Source organism: Triticum dicoccoides, chromosome 5B (assembly GCF_002162155.2).
Source record: "Triticum dicoccoides isolate Atlit2015 ecotype Zavitan chromosome 5B, WEW_v2.0, whole genome shotgun sequence".
NCBI lineage: Eukaryota > Viridiplantae > Streptophyta > Magnoliopsida > Poales > Poaceae > Triticum > Triticum dicoccoides.
In genome coordinates, this window is record NC_041389.1 from 456,776,663 (window position 1) to 456,792,720 (window position 16,058).

A 16,058-nucleotide genomic window follows, 5' to 3' on the forward strand; every position below is an offset into this window, starting at 1 on the left:
GTCTAGCTCCGCCACTGATTGTGCATGTTAATATTTTTCTGGAAACTTGGTCAAACTTACGGTGAGTTTGACTCTCAAGACAATGTATATATGAAGTAAAAAGAAATAGGAGTATTATATACATATACTTTGCAGTTGAGAGATACAATAACACATATTAATACACATACACACTTAAGCAATGGACACACATTGACAAATGGGCCAACAACGCTCCCCTCAGCCCAAGCCCCGAGCCATCAGAGGCAAGGATTTCAAGGGAGCTTAGTAACCAGATAGATGCCAGCTAGTTCACGTCAAAATAAATAATAATGCCACTAGTAATAATATTGCTAATACTACAACATTTTGACACAATGAACGTTGGATGATGTTAAATGGTAAAAGATCATTGGATAGGTTTCTATAAGAACAAACACACATCCATCAGCTTACTTTTTGTCTCAGTCGTGTACTGGTGAACTAAACTAATTGCCCGGTAGTTCGTTTGAATGTTTCTTTTAGAAACACGATGCAAACACAGAAGTTAGCGGTATACTCCTACCTAAAAGCCTGTGCAGTATATTGGTACGCAGAACTAGTTCGACCAAGCTAGCTAGTATTATGCTGACCAATCCTATTGTTCCTCCTAAAAGGTATCATTATCATGACGTCGTTCTCGAAGCCTACTGTTTGGAACCATTAATAGCGGTCTAATTAAGCACATATTCTTGCATGGCCAGGCCACTTAAACCCCACATGTTAGAGACAGCGGCGGGGGTATATGATCAAGGATTTGCCAACAAGGGGGGTTATCGTCAATTATCCCCTGACGAACATGACAGAGCCCTCCCCCTGCCCTTTCAGCAGGGAGAAGAAATGTCTGGCCGTTAAGTCGGCCATGTTACGTAGTGATGAGAAGTTGATGTTTGTCTTGGGCAGACGCTGCTTGGGGCTCCCTTTCAACATGGTGGATAACCATCCCTTCTTATTGGCTTGTGCTTTTTGGGCAGCTTCTGTTGAAGGGTAGAAGAGATGCTCCATGAGGTTGATACGGTGCAGGGAATAAACTCCCTTGGGGTAATTGTGTACTATTAAATTCGCAAACTGACGATTCATCATCCTCGATCGAGAAATCAACACACACATGCACAGTAGTTGAATCGTGGCTATCAATCAAAAGGAAAAAAAAGTTACTAATACAGTAGCATTAACACTTGTCGAAAGATAAAATATCGGGATTACTCTATAGAAAAATCAGATGCATGGTTTGGCGAGAAGGACAATAATCGAAAGCTCATACCTGCTGCAAAATCTAATGTAATTCTGTGTGTGCCACCCGTTCAACTTTCACATCTAGGGCGGCTGGCCGTCGTGGGTACGCGAATTAATTCTACACAAGCGTTTCCCTGCGGCAGGAGCTGTCAGGATGTTCCCTGCCGCGGAGGCGGAGCCCTAGTACCCGCAAACAAACGGGGATTTACCTACGTCGCTGGCCTGGCCCACGGGTCAGGCACCGAAGTTTGCCATCAGCAAACACGCACCCTTTTTTTTCTGTTGGATTATAACACGAAAAACCTTTTCAGCGAAAGGAGAGCCACCGTAAGCAAGTGTTTATCTCCAAACCGACGGAGCAGATCTGCGCGCTCACGGTGCGGAGAACCAGAAGGCCCGAAAGCGGCGTAGGCTCAGACGGTCCCATTATCAATTCCCACCCGCCGCCGTCTCGCGTCCTTCGCCCCGCCTTCCCTTTTCACTTCTTTCCCTCCAAAGGCGCAGAGACGGAGAGGGTGGGCGAGCTGTGGAAGGAAGGAAGGTGAGCTCGTATCTGCTCGTGCTTGGTTCGATCTGGTGCGGGGTTTCGTGGACAGTACACGTGGGTTCTTTTGTGGGGTGGTTCCGCTAGGTGATCTCCGGAGCGCGGTGCTAGGTGTCTCGCTCGCTCGTGTTTGGATCGATCCGGTGAGCGTTTCGGGGGATTTAGGTTCTGCCTGATGCGATTGGGCAGGGGTTAGGGGTTCCGGGTTGTTCGGTCCGAGATTGTTGTCACGGACGCGGCCCCTGATCCCAGCGGTTTTTATCTCTCCACTGTTGAGATCGTCAGGCCGTCCTTGTAATCTTAGTTGGGGTTTCGGTGCGCTCATACTGCATCTTTCTGCGTGCGTCCGATTCCTGATACGGAGGAGTATTTCGCTGTGCGATTTTCTTCTTCTTCGCGACCGGTTAGGTGTTTGGTTCTTATCTATGGTCGTCAGACCGATCTGCTCATTACTACTCAGGAGGCTGTTTTATTGGGTTGGAGTTTTGTTAAAATTGCTTTGTTCCCCTGCCATTTTACATTGTATCTGTTTGCATGATCTATCCTTGCCTGGGTGCTGCACCATATGTCTCCTCAACTGGCCCTGAAGTGATAAGTGCTAGTTGGTTGGACTTGAGTTTATGTGTAGTTGTTGTATTCAAAGTTCAGTTGCATAAATTATATTTTTCTTGAGTAATGTACCACTGACTTATAACTTGTCTCATTGATCATAGGAAATGTGGAAGGAAAAACAAAGGAATAGGAAATTTTCTTTTGGTGACACATTTTCCTTTGGTTTTAGTTTTTTATTTGCGGCATGGAATTGTATGTTTTACAATTATTATATCTTCAGTTGCTCCCGCACCTCTAAGGTAAGGTAAGATTTGGACGCCGTCCTGAAGGGTTTGAGCGTTGCTTTGATAGGTAGCACCCCTGTTCGTTTAGCCTAGCTTCAAATAATTGGATCATTCCTGTGGTACATAGTTCTTTGATCAGTCTTGTTGTACCTTTGTGTGAGCCTGAAACTGCAACAGCACGCACACACTTGGTCTGGTGTCCTATAATCTCGAGTTGAAGTTTATCATCAGGATCTAGGTGTGTTAACCCTGCAGTTGTTGATGGAAGTTTTTCATGATTGCCTTCTTCTTTACTGCATTTCAGTCATGTATGTAGCGGCTGTGGTTTAAAGTTGGCTATTTGTATTTATCAGTTTGCACTCTATAGGAAAAAATCTCTTGGTTTGGTACTGCCTCTAACCAGCTGTTGATGCAGCTAATGCAAGAGCTAATAGTGGAATACGCTTAATGAAACTGTTGGTCGTAACAGGGGCTAAAAACCTAACTCAGCCCAATACTAGTCCTCAATGCTTCTGTTTTGCACTCATGTTTGTTCTTTCAATTGAGGTCAGCTTGTGATTTGTTGACAAGTTAAGATTAATTAAATTAGTTTGTAAATTATTTCAGAATAATCGAGTCCTTATAGTAGAATTCTTTGATGAATGTTATTGAGCTGCGTTGTATTCTACCTTGGACTACCATTATGAAGTTACCTTAGAAATTCTTGAGCTTTCATGTATTCTGCCTAGGACTACCATTATGAAGTTACCTTAGAAATTCTTGAGCTACACTGTTTTAAAATCTTACACAGCCCAATACGAGTCCTTGATGAATCTGTGTTTCGCCCCATGTTTCTTTCTTCAAATTGGGGTCAGTTTGTGATTTCTTGATGTGCTTAGACTAATTACATTAGGTTGTAAATTATGTCACAACAATTGAGTTCTTATAGTAGAATTCTTTGATGAATGTTATTGAGCTGCGTTGTGCCTAGGATTACCACTTACATTGTTCACGCAGTTCTGAAACATAAACTGATTTCTATGCCATTATATAGTGTAGCAGTTTTGAATCAATCTAGAGCATCAATCCTAGCCATTGGTATCTTAAATCCAACGGTTGGAAGCAGCAGGATTCACATGAACAGTAGCCAGCAGGTGCTTCCGTGTTGTTCTAGAACCATCACATCATCCTTGTCATAAAAAGGTCCGTGCTTCCCAAGCCAGCTTGCAGTGTTAGCGGAGGACCTGCTCAGCGGGTTTGAGATAGTCTAGAGAGGGAACATCCGAATGGGAGAGAAGGAAGCTAAAGTAAACAGTTAGATTAGTTAGTGTGGATCCCACCGGTTATAGTTCGCCAAAAAATTCCCACGGGCTCCATGCTCTTTGTTTTTCGCAGACAACAATCAATGGGGTTTACACTTTTCTATTATTTCATTCTGCATTTCCTCTGTTGAATAATTTCACAATGCAGTCTACTGTTTATCTACTTTTACCAAAATCACTTCATAATGTTCCGACGTGCACTGCATGTGTGTACGTGCTAGTACAATAATGTGTTAAGGTATAATTGCTTTCTTAGATATTGTACTGTATAGATGGTTACAGATTATGATTGGTGACCAGATCTTGCTTGTTTTATTTTGCTCCTTATATTCAGCTACCTTGACCATTCGCAAGATATTATGTTTGTTTGCTGCAGCTTATGGTGTAGTAACTGGGGTTTGTGTTTGTTATTGTAGATTCTTTCTGAAGTAAAAGACTTGTGACCTCTCTAAATTTAAAGGTATTGATATAGTTTTAACTCCTGCCCATAATTTTCCTTTTGGTCAGCTTTTATATTCTTCTGCAATATTGTGAATATTGTAAATATACTAATGTGACGTTTCATTGGCTTTATTTTGTGTTTGCAATTAAGCATCATCTACAGTATGGGTAGAGTATGGGTTGGAATTATCTTGTTTAGACAATTGCAACTTGTATATAGCTTGCCTAGTACTCCCTCCGTTCCTAAATATTTGTCTTTCTAGACATTTCAAATGGACTACTACATACATCCGTATGTAGATATATTTTAGAGTGTAGATTCACTCATTTTGCGCCGTATGTAGTCACTTGTTGAAATGTCTAGAAAGACAAATATTTAGGAACGGAGGGAGTATAATTGATTCTTTTTGCCAACGAGAAATTATCCACTGTAGGCGTGTCACCATTCTGCATTTCTTGTAGTTCCACCACACTTACGAGTTCAACTAATTTTCTTGCCTATGCCATAATAAAATAGTTTACTGTAGTATAGTCTTTGGCAGTTGTATGTGTTTTTTTGTTTGTCACCCCTTGTGTAGTATAGAATAATTCCATCTTTGAAAGGTGACTAAATAGATAGTCATTGGCAGATGGACCCAGCAGACACTCTAAGGCTCATTGAAGCCATCGAGAAATTGAACCCAGAAGTTATCAAGAAATCAAACCAGATAGAGATGGACCCAACAGTCACTCTGAGGCTCATTGAAGCCATCGAGAAATTGAAGGAGCTTAATATGGAGTCGCCTTTCGATGCGTTATCTGAGCGTAAAAAGGTGTGTTTTAAGTGGATCTATGAATAAAGTTTGTTTAATGTGGTATTTGTAACCTGATAAAAAATTTGTACATTGCAGTCATTCATTGAGGTTTCTAAAGCTATCACATTGTTCGCTGGCGCTGGTCTCAATGCATTGAATGTCTTTGTTGTTGCTGTGGTTTACATGTCAAAACACATGATGCTTGGTAACGAAGGTGGTACTAATACTGCTCCAGCAGGCGTCCTTCCGACCGAAAGTGCTCCTGCCCCTTTCAGTATTACTCAATCAATTCTTATTCTTGGAACGATGTTTTACTTCCTTTTTACAAGCTATGCTGTGGCCGTGGCCCATGCCGCCGTTCATCGCAGAGAGTGGTTCTCAAAGCTTGTAGTGATAATGATCTTGGAAATCTTTCTTGTGAATGCAACACCGATGCTCTATGCTTACCTAATTTCCGAGGGTGACTTTTGATCTTCAATTGTCGCTTTATTTTGCATGATTGGGGCGATTCATCGTGGCTTTGTAAGTAAATTTTGATCGTAATCCATTTTTGTAATCCATTATTGAATTTTTGTTTGACAATGAAAATGATCTTTCAGTTGGAATGAAAATGTTGCTTGAAGATGAAGTTTTGAGGCCAGGAGTGTTTGAACGAGCAGTGCTATGCAATCTGAAGTCAAGTCTTATTTGAAACTCTTTATGATGGTATTGTACTTAGGCAATTTCCTATCTTGGTTTATGTGAACCTTGCTTTTGTGGAGGCAATCTAGATGATCGCCTGTTCATTATTGGATAACCTGGTGTGAAGTTTCGATGGAGAGCAAACCTGGCTTGTTTATTGCATCTATCCATTTGGTATATCACTAAGCTCCCTAGGGGCGATGGTCTCTCATTCAATTGAGGACATTAGTTTTGGATTGGTTTACATTTTGACTTGGTCGACAGATCTCTCATTCAAGTGAGGTGTTCAATGTTAAATTTGATTTACAATTTTGACTGGTTCTCAAATCAACTAGTACGAACCGCCTTATAAAAATATATCAGTCTCGTGCACGCTCTGATCACCTAACAACAAATTAATGCCAACATGCAGCATTGTAGCACCAATATGATTTTGGATTGAGTTCCAATTATTGACCTAGGTCAACAATTTCTCAAGGAGCTCTATCGTTCAAGTAAGGTGTTCAATTTTGAATTCGGTCCACACTTTTGTTGCGGGTCTTAATCGAAAGTCTTATTCCTCAAGAACATTTGAGAAGGGCTCTTTTAGTCCGGCGAATGCGTCTTAACGTAACTGTAGGGATTGCATAGTCTTATTTATCTCTACAAGCATTCTCGGCTAAGAATTATTCACAGGGACTGAACCAAGCAACATTTTGTTAGACATTGGTATGAAGCCTAAGATCTTGGGACTTTGAAATCACATAATAAAGGAGGACTAGCTAAAACAAAAAGAGTCGTTGGAACTTCTATTGGTATTTTACATGTAAAGTGAAGAATCACCGTACTGAAAACTGAGATGAATTTACATATTATTGTTCTTTCTACATGCTCCTGAGCATGCTATGGCAGGCATTTTTCACCTAAGGGGTATTGTATTGCTTCTGGAGAACATCAGGGTAAGAATGCCACCTTGTCAGGCCCAAAACAACCTGGTTTCCTCTCCTACAATTGTATTGATTTGGTGAAGTACAGAGTACAAGATCTACCTCGAGATCGTATGATTGTGTTCTAAACCTTAAGGCTGGTAATCATGCCTCCAAATACTAAATCCCTTGGCTTATATATGCATTGGGGTACCTAGGTTACACCTACGGTCGGTTGCCAATTAGGAGTAAACATGCCGGCGGCTATCAGTTCAAGCGAGGCTGAGAGTAACGATTCATGTTGAACATTCAGTAACACTTGTTTTTGAGTGGGGAAGGAAAATAAGCACACAAGCGAACAACCATCTAACCGCCAGTCTCAACTCCCAGGATAAGTCTATCAGTAAGAAAAAGCTTCCATTTCCGTCATTCAGCAGTGGAATGCTCGTTTTCTTTCGAGGGAAGGCAGCGAAGCAGTATCTTCGGCGGTGGTAGTTTGCTGTAAATTGAGCGAACTCCATGCTTCTCATTTTGGTGGAGCTGGGCCAGCCGTGCTTCTCCTTATTACAGTAGGGGATGGCTTAGCTTCTCAGCTCAGGCATTTGGGTCAGCTTCTCGCGTGAAGTTTGTGGAGTTGAGAGGTCGAGAGAATCAGAATTCAGAACATGCCCTAAGTAACAGTATAAGCTCCTCTCATAGCTTTTGTTGGGATTTCATGATAATTCTTATTCTTTATCAATCTGAGGAAAACTTTTTAAAAAAAGTGCCTTTGCATGAGTTGTAATTCTGAATTTCTCAACACTGAACCAGATAAGCCAATTTGCATAACCAAACTGAGATCCGGAACTCAACAGGCCACCCTAATGTGCATAGACAAGATTGGAGCGCACAAGACCTTCTCAACAGGCGCTCAACTGCACACCACCATGCAGGACCAAATTGGAAAGAACGGCAACGAAATCAAAACCTACAAATTACCATTATGTTTATCAGAACATGCAAACTTGTTCAGTACAGAGACCAGAAATCAAGACATAGCAGAAAGGCTCACAATAGGCTAGTGTTCAATGACATTACCATAGGCAAATAGGATTCAGTATTTACAAGGGAAGTTTTCAACCGACGAACTCAAATAATAAGGTTCCGTTTCTCAGAGGTAGCACCATAAAAACAATAAAAATCACCACCAGTTCCATGTTCTATGGTGCACAAAAACCTTAGAACATAATCAATGAAGGGCACCTGGTCACCTCGGAACTACCTGGTATTGCGCCTATTATTCATGCTTGGCATTATAGTCTTCGTAGCTGGCACACGCCACAAGTCAGCATCAGCTGCCTACGTGGCATACCTCTCTTTGTAAAACCCCTTCAATAAGGGTAACGCATGGAGCATCACTATAAAGTATGGCGACATAAGAAGAATTCAAAGACCGCATACAACAGTTTGCAGTACATGAGGGCACCAAACATCAGATAGATATAGCCGGCAAGAGTCGCCACAAATAAAAGGTTCTGCATAGTAAATAATAAAAAAAAATTAGATAGTGAACAATATCTTTCCCTAATAATAAAGCACGGGTTGAGTCTGTCGGGTTTACCGTCACGCCATTTTTGCAATAAAGTCCCTGTGCCTTTTGATAATTGAACCCGCACTCCCTTTTTAAGTGGAACTGGGAAAAACGCTTCGTTATTGCAAAAAAGTCCCTGACCTCCTTAAGAATCAACCCGGAGTCCCCAATAGCCCGAGCGCCTCTCCTTCTCACGAGCGGATCTGCCGCTGCCCTCGCCCCATCGTCGCCCCACCACCGCTCGCCGCTGCGGATCTGCCGACTCCGCCGTTCCTCTCTAGCCTCCGCCGCCGCCGGCCCTCTCCGCCCTCCCCCGGTCTTTTCCGCCCTCCGTCGCCCTGTTCTTCTTCCCCTCCCCATCCTCTCCTAATCTTCTCCGGCGCGCGCACTCGCGGATGCAGGCGAATGGCTTGGGCAGGAGACATGGCTCACGGCGGCGGCATCTCTCCTCAGGAGGAGCTCGGGCGTTGAGGTCGGGGTGTGCGCTGCCCCTAGGACGGAGTCCACCGACCCATGCTGGTCATGGTCCACCACCACCACGCCTTCAATCCGACCTCCACCACTCCAGCAAGCAGGAGCATCGCAATGGCTGCGGTCTGCTCAATTTAACTATTGAAATATTAGTTTCTTGATCCTTTCTGAGATCATGTTTTGTTTGCATCTGATAAATAGGATGACCTCCTTTCTTTCAGGTTTGTATGCTAAGATGAACTTGAGTTACGAGGTTGATTTGTTTGTATGCTAGGATGAACTTGAGTGACGAGGTTGATTTGGAAGATCATGTCTCCAGACAGGATAAAATCAGTGCTAATGTGAGTTGATTTGGAAGATTGTCTCAAGACAGGATAAAATCAATGCTGATGATGTGAGTGCCTTTTCATTATCCTGAACATTCTTTTTCACTTGTACAACTTCAGCATAGGAAATTTCATTGCCTCAGCTTAATTAGAAAATGATAATGATTTCTAAATCATTTACTCTTAAAAGCTTATCATAGTAAATGCGGAAAACGAATGAGATCAGAAATATAGGCGGACGACTTGATCATAAGGTCGGATGTTTTCATGAGCAGTAAGCAGCGGATCTGCCATTTTGGGGGAAAGCTGATGGCCCTTTTGTCATGTTAATTCTGTCGACGGGTGGCCTCCTGCTAACCATACATTTGTTTCATATATATTGACACCTATAATAGCAGTAGCAACGCCTGATTATGAGATGTTATGTAATTGCTTGTGTAAATTAGGCACCCCTTTTCTGCCTCCTCCTGTGTGTTATTCACTGTGACATTCGTTTTCAGTTTGCTGCTATTTGACAGGAAGCTGGCATGCCTGTTATCCGCAAAAATCGGTAATGTTATCCTGCCCAAGGACTTCGAGAAGGGTTACCGAACAAACTTCAAGAAGCCTTAGACAGACTTCGACTTCTACAAATGAGGCAACAAACTATTAAAGAGGATGCTTTATTTCCTACGGGCAACAATTATTAACACTAGAGTTGAATTTGTTGACGGTCGCGTCCGACAGTAATATCCCTGTATCTTGGTGCTCCTGTAGTTTGCACATTCAGTCTCATTAGTGTTGTTAAGCTACTTGCCTGCACAAAGCGTCATGGGATTTGCTTCCCAGCGAGAGAGAAGAGTTCAAAAAGGGAGAGAGCAAAGAAGAAGGACAAGGAGAGGGCAGTGGTGTCGTGTAGAGACTGTGGCCGGCGAGGCATAACTGGAAGTTTCTCTAATGGTCGAAAACAAGGTACCCCACTATATTTACATGGTTAATGTGAGTTGAATCATCAAAGGTCTGCGCATTGGTAATGGTTGAAAAATTCATCGCATTAGAGAAAACTGAATGGTCCGTCAGTTCTTTCATAATACACATTACAGAATGTACCTTTCTGTTTGATTGTAGGATCACTGCACAACAGGCTTTGGAGCAGGCTCTGATTCATAGAGAACTCCCCAACAACCTCATCTTTTGAGGATGTTAGATGGATATTGAATCCAGTAAGCCTCCAATAGATAAAGGAAGTCAAATTTTCTGTTGGTAATTTGCACGACAGGGTTTTAGCAAATTTATGATTGTGCCTACAACAGACTACCTCTGCCTGAAGATTTGAGGTGTGACTCAAATTTCTTTAGAAATGAACAATTGAGATCTCAGTTTTTGTCATGTATATTCGTACGAATTTCTTATTCAACGGATCAATTTTTTTTATTCTATAATCAGATCTTGGTATGTTTTCAGATTTTTCAGAGAAGAAAGAACTCTAGAGGTGTGCATGTTTGTCATATTTTTATGGAGAATCAAGTCTGCAGAATACCTACTGATTTGAGGAATTCAGATGTTACCCATGGTCATACACGGATGTAGTTTATGAGAAACTATCTTATGTTGATGGTGTGTAAGCATATCAGCCTCCCGGTTGCCTATTTCATTCCTCACGGGACCATTATGCTGGGCTAATTGAGGTATATCAAAATTCTATACTGAACCTCGTTATATAGAAAGCTAGCCAAGCAACATCAGAACGGCCGTCCTCATCTAGCTTTATATTTGGTTGTGCATCACTAAGATGATAAGATTACAGATTTACAGTACTAATTTCCATAGATTTATAATTGTTTATGCTCGCTGTTTATGGACGAAATTCAGGATAAAAACTTTTTTTTGCGAATCAGGATAAACACATTACAGGCAGACGGTCTTGTGTGAGGATGATATTTTTATAAGATGTAGCATTGTCCATCTAATCTTCCTCACTACACTTGATGTGGCTTATTGCTAGGCTAAAGGGCTTAAAGAAACGAAGATTAAGAGGTGTAGCATGTCTTGCGTTTTATTACCCAATCCTTATTTTAGACCAATATTTATAGCGGGCTACTTGCTAACTTTGCACATATATACATGCTAAATTGTATAGCACCTTATATTCCGATGAGAGGGATAATGAAAATATATAGAGGAATATAAATCTGCATACATTATTAGCATCTTACAATTCTATATTTGGGCTCATGGCCACTTCAATATCTTTTTTTGGTGATCAGCAATACTTCTTTCTCGATGCAATGGGTGATAGATGTTTTTTCCCATGGTTGCTATTTTAGTAAAAAAAAAAGCAAATTTGTATTCATTCTGTTCTCTAAGGAGTATACTAGGACACTAATTTGAATAGGCGTACTATGCACGTGGAGCTCTCAGCAAAGCTATATGAGCAAGTATATCATAATATTGGTATGTGGATCACATATAGGATTTGGAATGTACATCTCAAATCTTTAAATGATTTTAACTACTACCAATACCGGTATGGTCGCATTATTGATCACAGTGAAAATGGATTGCTATTGTTGATTCGACTTGAGTCTTTGCATCTAAACTCATGTAAGTGATTTGCCTCTCCATAGTTTTTTAGGTCTTATAATTTCTCCTTCCATATCCAAAAAATACATAAATTTTCAGCAAAATCAATGTAAAAGATTGTGTGTTTCAAACATTTACCTTTTGAATATTTAGAGTATGTTAATGCTTATTTTTTATTGTTTAGGTAGATACCCGCGACAATGTTTACCTAATTCTATTGTTAGTTTAACATGATTAATTAGTCATACTTAGTTGGTTATTCCATTTTTGGAGCAAACTATAATTTGCAACCAATCAATTTGTTTTTTATTTTCATAATTTTTCAAAACTTCCGCATATCTTGAAAATATTGAATTCGATTTATCAAAAATCAATCGAATACTGAATTCAAGGAAAAGAGGATAAGGGTCAGAACGGGTGGGCTGTCATACTGAAAAGGAGGTCCTAGATAACATGTGTGTGGGGGGGAGTAAGGGGTTATAAGTCATGATTAATGGGTTAGGACTGTGTGTTCTTCCCGTTGCAACGCACGGGCATGTTTACTAGTGGGATACAAAATAAAGCGAGAACTGTAGAAAAACAAAACCAACACCTGCAGCCTTGTTCTCCCCCTTGGCAAAAGTAAACTACTAGAAACCATAAGCTTCCTATAATAGGCATGGAAATGTAACAGTCGGCCACAAGTTGGACTCTGTACCGAAATGTAACGCTCGGCTGCAGGTTGGGATTCTGTGCCTACAATTACAATTACTTCCCGAAGTAATGGAAGGTGGTCTGGTCGTTGGAGGAGGAGATTTGGTCAAGCCCTAGAGCCGATCCCCAATTCTCTTTCAGTCAGCGCTAACTTTTTTTTTTGTCCTGGTTTTGCTGCAAAAGGAAGGCTATCGCTTGGACGATGTTTCCTTTAGAAACGCGGATCCCTAATTTCAGGCTAGGGCGGTTGGAGTTTATTGAATTCGACTAATTACATAGTACTCCCTCTGTAGACTAATATATATAAGATCTTTTATAGATCACTAAAGGGGGTACATCAGATCAATTTTTATAAGATTAGTAGAAAAAATTAGCCTTAGACTAGAATTAAACACGGGAAATATGGGCGTGGAATATGAACTGAAGAAGAAAAAAGAGAAGACGAGCTTACGAAGGTGTGCTCTATAAAAGCCGCCAAGATATATTTTCTGATGAAGCGCGCCTCATCCACCGACGGAGTGCCTTTCTCGACGACGGATATGGGATGATACTCTATCATGAACTCCTTTTTGCCATTCGTCTTTCTAGGCTCCATGGTCTGCGAGCAAAGCCTTCTTTGGCTCCGCCGCCGCCCCTCCTTCTAGTTCTATCTGACTGGGATCTAGGTCAACTTCTGACATCTGCGTTTTATATATACCCAGATGCTGGATAGAGCGGCTGCGCGTGGGCCGTTCGATTTTTTGAGCCGCGCTATCCTGCCTCTTGGCTCATGGCACTGTACCTCCGAGATGTGCACCAGTTAGAGCATCCCCGCGCTAGAAAAAAGCGCCGCTTGGGGCCGAACGGCGATATTTTCAGCACGGGGCCGGCTGATGGGCATATATTCGTCGATATTTTGACGGTTCACAGTTTTTTACAAATAGAAACATAATAATAAATCTATTAAAAAGAAAAAAAAGGTCGCGCCTAGAGGCCGAAGAACTCGCTGAACACGCCGAAGTCGCCACCGTCGTCCTCCTCCTTCTCCTTCTTCACGCAACCGTCCTTGCTGGACCCCTGCCCGGAGTCCCCCCGGCGGACTGGTTTGGCCGGTGGCGGCACCTCCTCGTCGCTGTCGTCGAGAACGACGACGTCTCCCTCGTTGCGGCCACGGCGCCGAGCGGCGATCTCCTCCAGGGCACGGCGCTCCATCTCCGTCGATGCCCAGTCCTCCCACGCCCACTTCATGGCGGCCTCCTCGTCAAAGGCGTCCTCGTTGTTGTGCTCGCGCTTCACGGGTCGAGCCTCGGCTCCGTCTTCGGCCTGACGAGGCGGGAGGCTGGACCTGAGGAACCGCCGCCGCCCTCGTTGATGACGACGCGCAGTTGCGCCGGCCGAGCGGCGTTTCCACGGGCTCGTCCTTGACGCTTAAGAGCACCGACGACATGGAGGAGTGCGAGGAGGAGCGGGAGGAGGAGGAGGAGGACCCGCCCAGCATCCTCCTCGGCAGCCATGGACCGCAACTCCGGCGGGAGACGGGGCGGACGGGTACGTCAGCAACGGACCGTTGCCGCCCTCGAGGTACTCGAGGACGGCGTGTAGCGTGCGGCCGGGGGCGCCCCGCCACAGGCGGCGGCCGTCGCTATTGTTGCGCCCTGTCACCAGTGACGCGTTGTTGATGGAGGCCAGTCGCTCCGCCTGCCGGCGTTCAAGTACGCCGCCCGCGCCTCGTGGTTTCTAGCTTCGTACTCTGGGAGGGCTCGCTCCTCCTCCGACAGAGACACCCGCACACAATCGATCTCGGCCTGGAAAGTAGTGGGGTTACTCGACGTCGGGCAGCGAGGGGACGGGGACGCCCCCGGCGCTGAGCCTCCAAAACCCCGGCGCGCGCATGTCGGGAGGCGCCAGGTAGTTCGCTTCATGGAGGAGATGGGTTTCCCACTCTTGCAGGGAGCGGTGGCCGAAGCCATTGGCCACCGCCCCATCGTCGGGGAACCTTTCGCCCATCGTCTGTGCGTGCACGGGGAGAGAGGGAAAGAGAGTGTGGCGGCTGTGCGTGCACGGGGAGAGAGGGGGGCTGCGGGCGGGGTGCGTTCACCAGCGAGGATGGGGCGGCTTATATAGCAGCCGAGGGGCGGCGTCGCGTGTATGCGTAGCGTGATGGGGCGTGTCGCCTCACCGCGCCGCCCGTGAGGAATCAATGGAAGGCTAACCGGCGGCAGCCTTAGCATTGATTCCCTGCGGGAAACCGAGGCAATGAGGCGACGAGGCACGGGGGTGATACGTCTCCGTCGTATCTATAATTTTTGATTTTTTCATGCCAATATTATACAACTTTCACATATTTTTGGCAACTTTTTATATGATTTATTGGACTAACCTATTGATCCAGTGTCCAGTGCCAATCCCTGTTTTTTGCATGTTTTTTGTATCGCAGAAAATCCATATCAAACGAAGTCCAAACACAATAAAATTTTACCGAGAATTATTTTGGAATATATGTGATTTTTGGGAGTTGGAATCACCGCAAACGGAGGTCCACACATCCCACAAGACACCAGGACGCGCCCCAGGCCCCTGGCACGTGGTGGTGGGTTGTGCCCTCCTTGAACGTCGGTTGGAGCTCTACTTCGGGCGCAAGGAAGCTTATATCCGAAAAAAACATGTTAAAATCTCAGTGCAATCGGAGTTACGGATCTCCCGGAATATAAGAAACGGTTTTCGGCCAGATCAAAAAACGAGAAACAGAAGAGAACAGAGGGGGAGATCCAATCTCGGAGGTGCTCCTGCCCCTCCGCCACCATGGAGGCCATGGACCAGAGGGGGGAACTCTCCTCCTATCGGGGAGGCCAAGGAAGAAGAAGGAGGAGGGGGGCTCTCTCCCCCTCTGTCACGGTGGCGTTGGAGTGTCGCCGGGGCAAGGATCGTGATGGCGATATACATCAACAATCTTGCTACCGTCAACACCAACTTTCTCCCCCTCTATGCTGCGGTGTAACACCTCTTCCTCCCGCTGTAATTTCTACTTAAACATGGTGCTCAACTCCATCTATTTTTTTTCAATGATCTATGGTTATCCTATGATGTTTGAGTAGATCCGTTTTGTCCTGTGGGTTAATTGTGATTTTAGTTGGTATGATTGTATATTTTATTTATGGTGCTGTCCTATGGTGCCCTCCCTCTCGCGCAAACATGAGGGGTCCTCGCTATAGGGTGTTGCAATACGTTCATGATTCGCTTATGGTGGGTTGCTAGAGTGACAGAAACTTAAACCCGAGTAGGTGGGTTATTGCGTATGGGATAAAGAGGACTTGATACGTAATGCTATGGTTGGGTTTCACGACCTTAATGATCTTCAGTAGTTGCGGATGCTTGCTAGGGGTCCAATCATAAGTGCATATGATCCAAGTAGAGAAAGTATGTTAACTCATGCCTCTCCCTCATGTAGAATTGCAAGAATGATTACCGGTACTTGTTATCGATTGCCTAGGGACAAATGACTTTCTTGTTGACAAAAGCTAGCCACTTTTATTACCTTGCAATTTATTCGTAGTTTTATTCTCGCAATGTACTCCTAGTTTTATTCCTGTTCTAGGTAAAGCAACGTTAAGTGTGCGTAGAGTTGTATCGATGGTCGATAGAACTTGAGGGAATATTTGTTCTGCCTTTAGCTCCTCGTTGGGATCGACACTATTATTTAT

The 16,058-nt window shown here is 43.8% G+C and overlaps 3 long non-coding RNA genes across 5 annotated transcripts; 2 read left to right on the forward strand and 1 right to left on the reverse strand.

Moving 5' to 3' along the window:
• The first annotated feature begins 1,618 nt into the window (after positions 1-1,618).
• On the forward strand, positions 1,619-6,095 carry LOC119305749. The gene is made up of 5 exons (XR_005148762.1): positions 1,619-1,795; positions 4,352-4,395; positions 5,006-5,188; positions 5,267-5,692; positions 5,770-6,095. It is a non-coding gene; the product is annotated as an uncharacterized LOC119305749 (long non-coding RNA).
• Positions 6,096-7,809: 1,714 nt separating this feature from the next.
• On the reverse strand, positions 7,810-13,255 carry LOC119310733. The gene is made up of 2 exons (XR_005150738.1): positions 12,830-13,255; positions 7,810-8,270 (listed from the first exon to the last, which is right to left on the reverse strand). It is a non-coding gene; the product is annotated as an uncharacterized LOC119310733 (long non-coding RNA).
• LOC119310732 lies at positions 8,280-12,219 on the forward strand. 3 transcript variants are annotated; one of them, XR_005150737.1, is made up of 6 exons: positions 8,280-8,642; positions 8,728-8,920; positions 9,019-9,191; positions 9,624-10,074; positions 10,231-10,439; positions 10,567-12,219. It is a non-coding gene; the product is annotated as an uncharacterized LOC119310732 (long non-coding RNA). The 3 variants fall into 3 exon arrangements; XR_005150735.1 differs by having other exon boundaries at positions 8,282-8,920; XR_005150736.1 differs by having other exon boundaries at positions 8,283-8,920; positions 9,642-10,074.
• Positions 13,256-16,058: the final 2,803 nt, after the last annotated feature.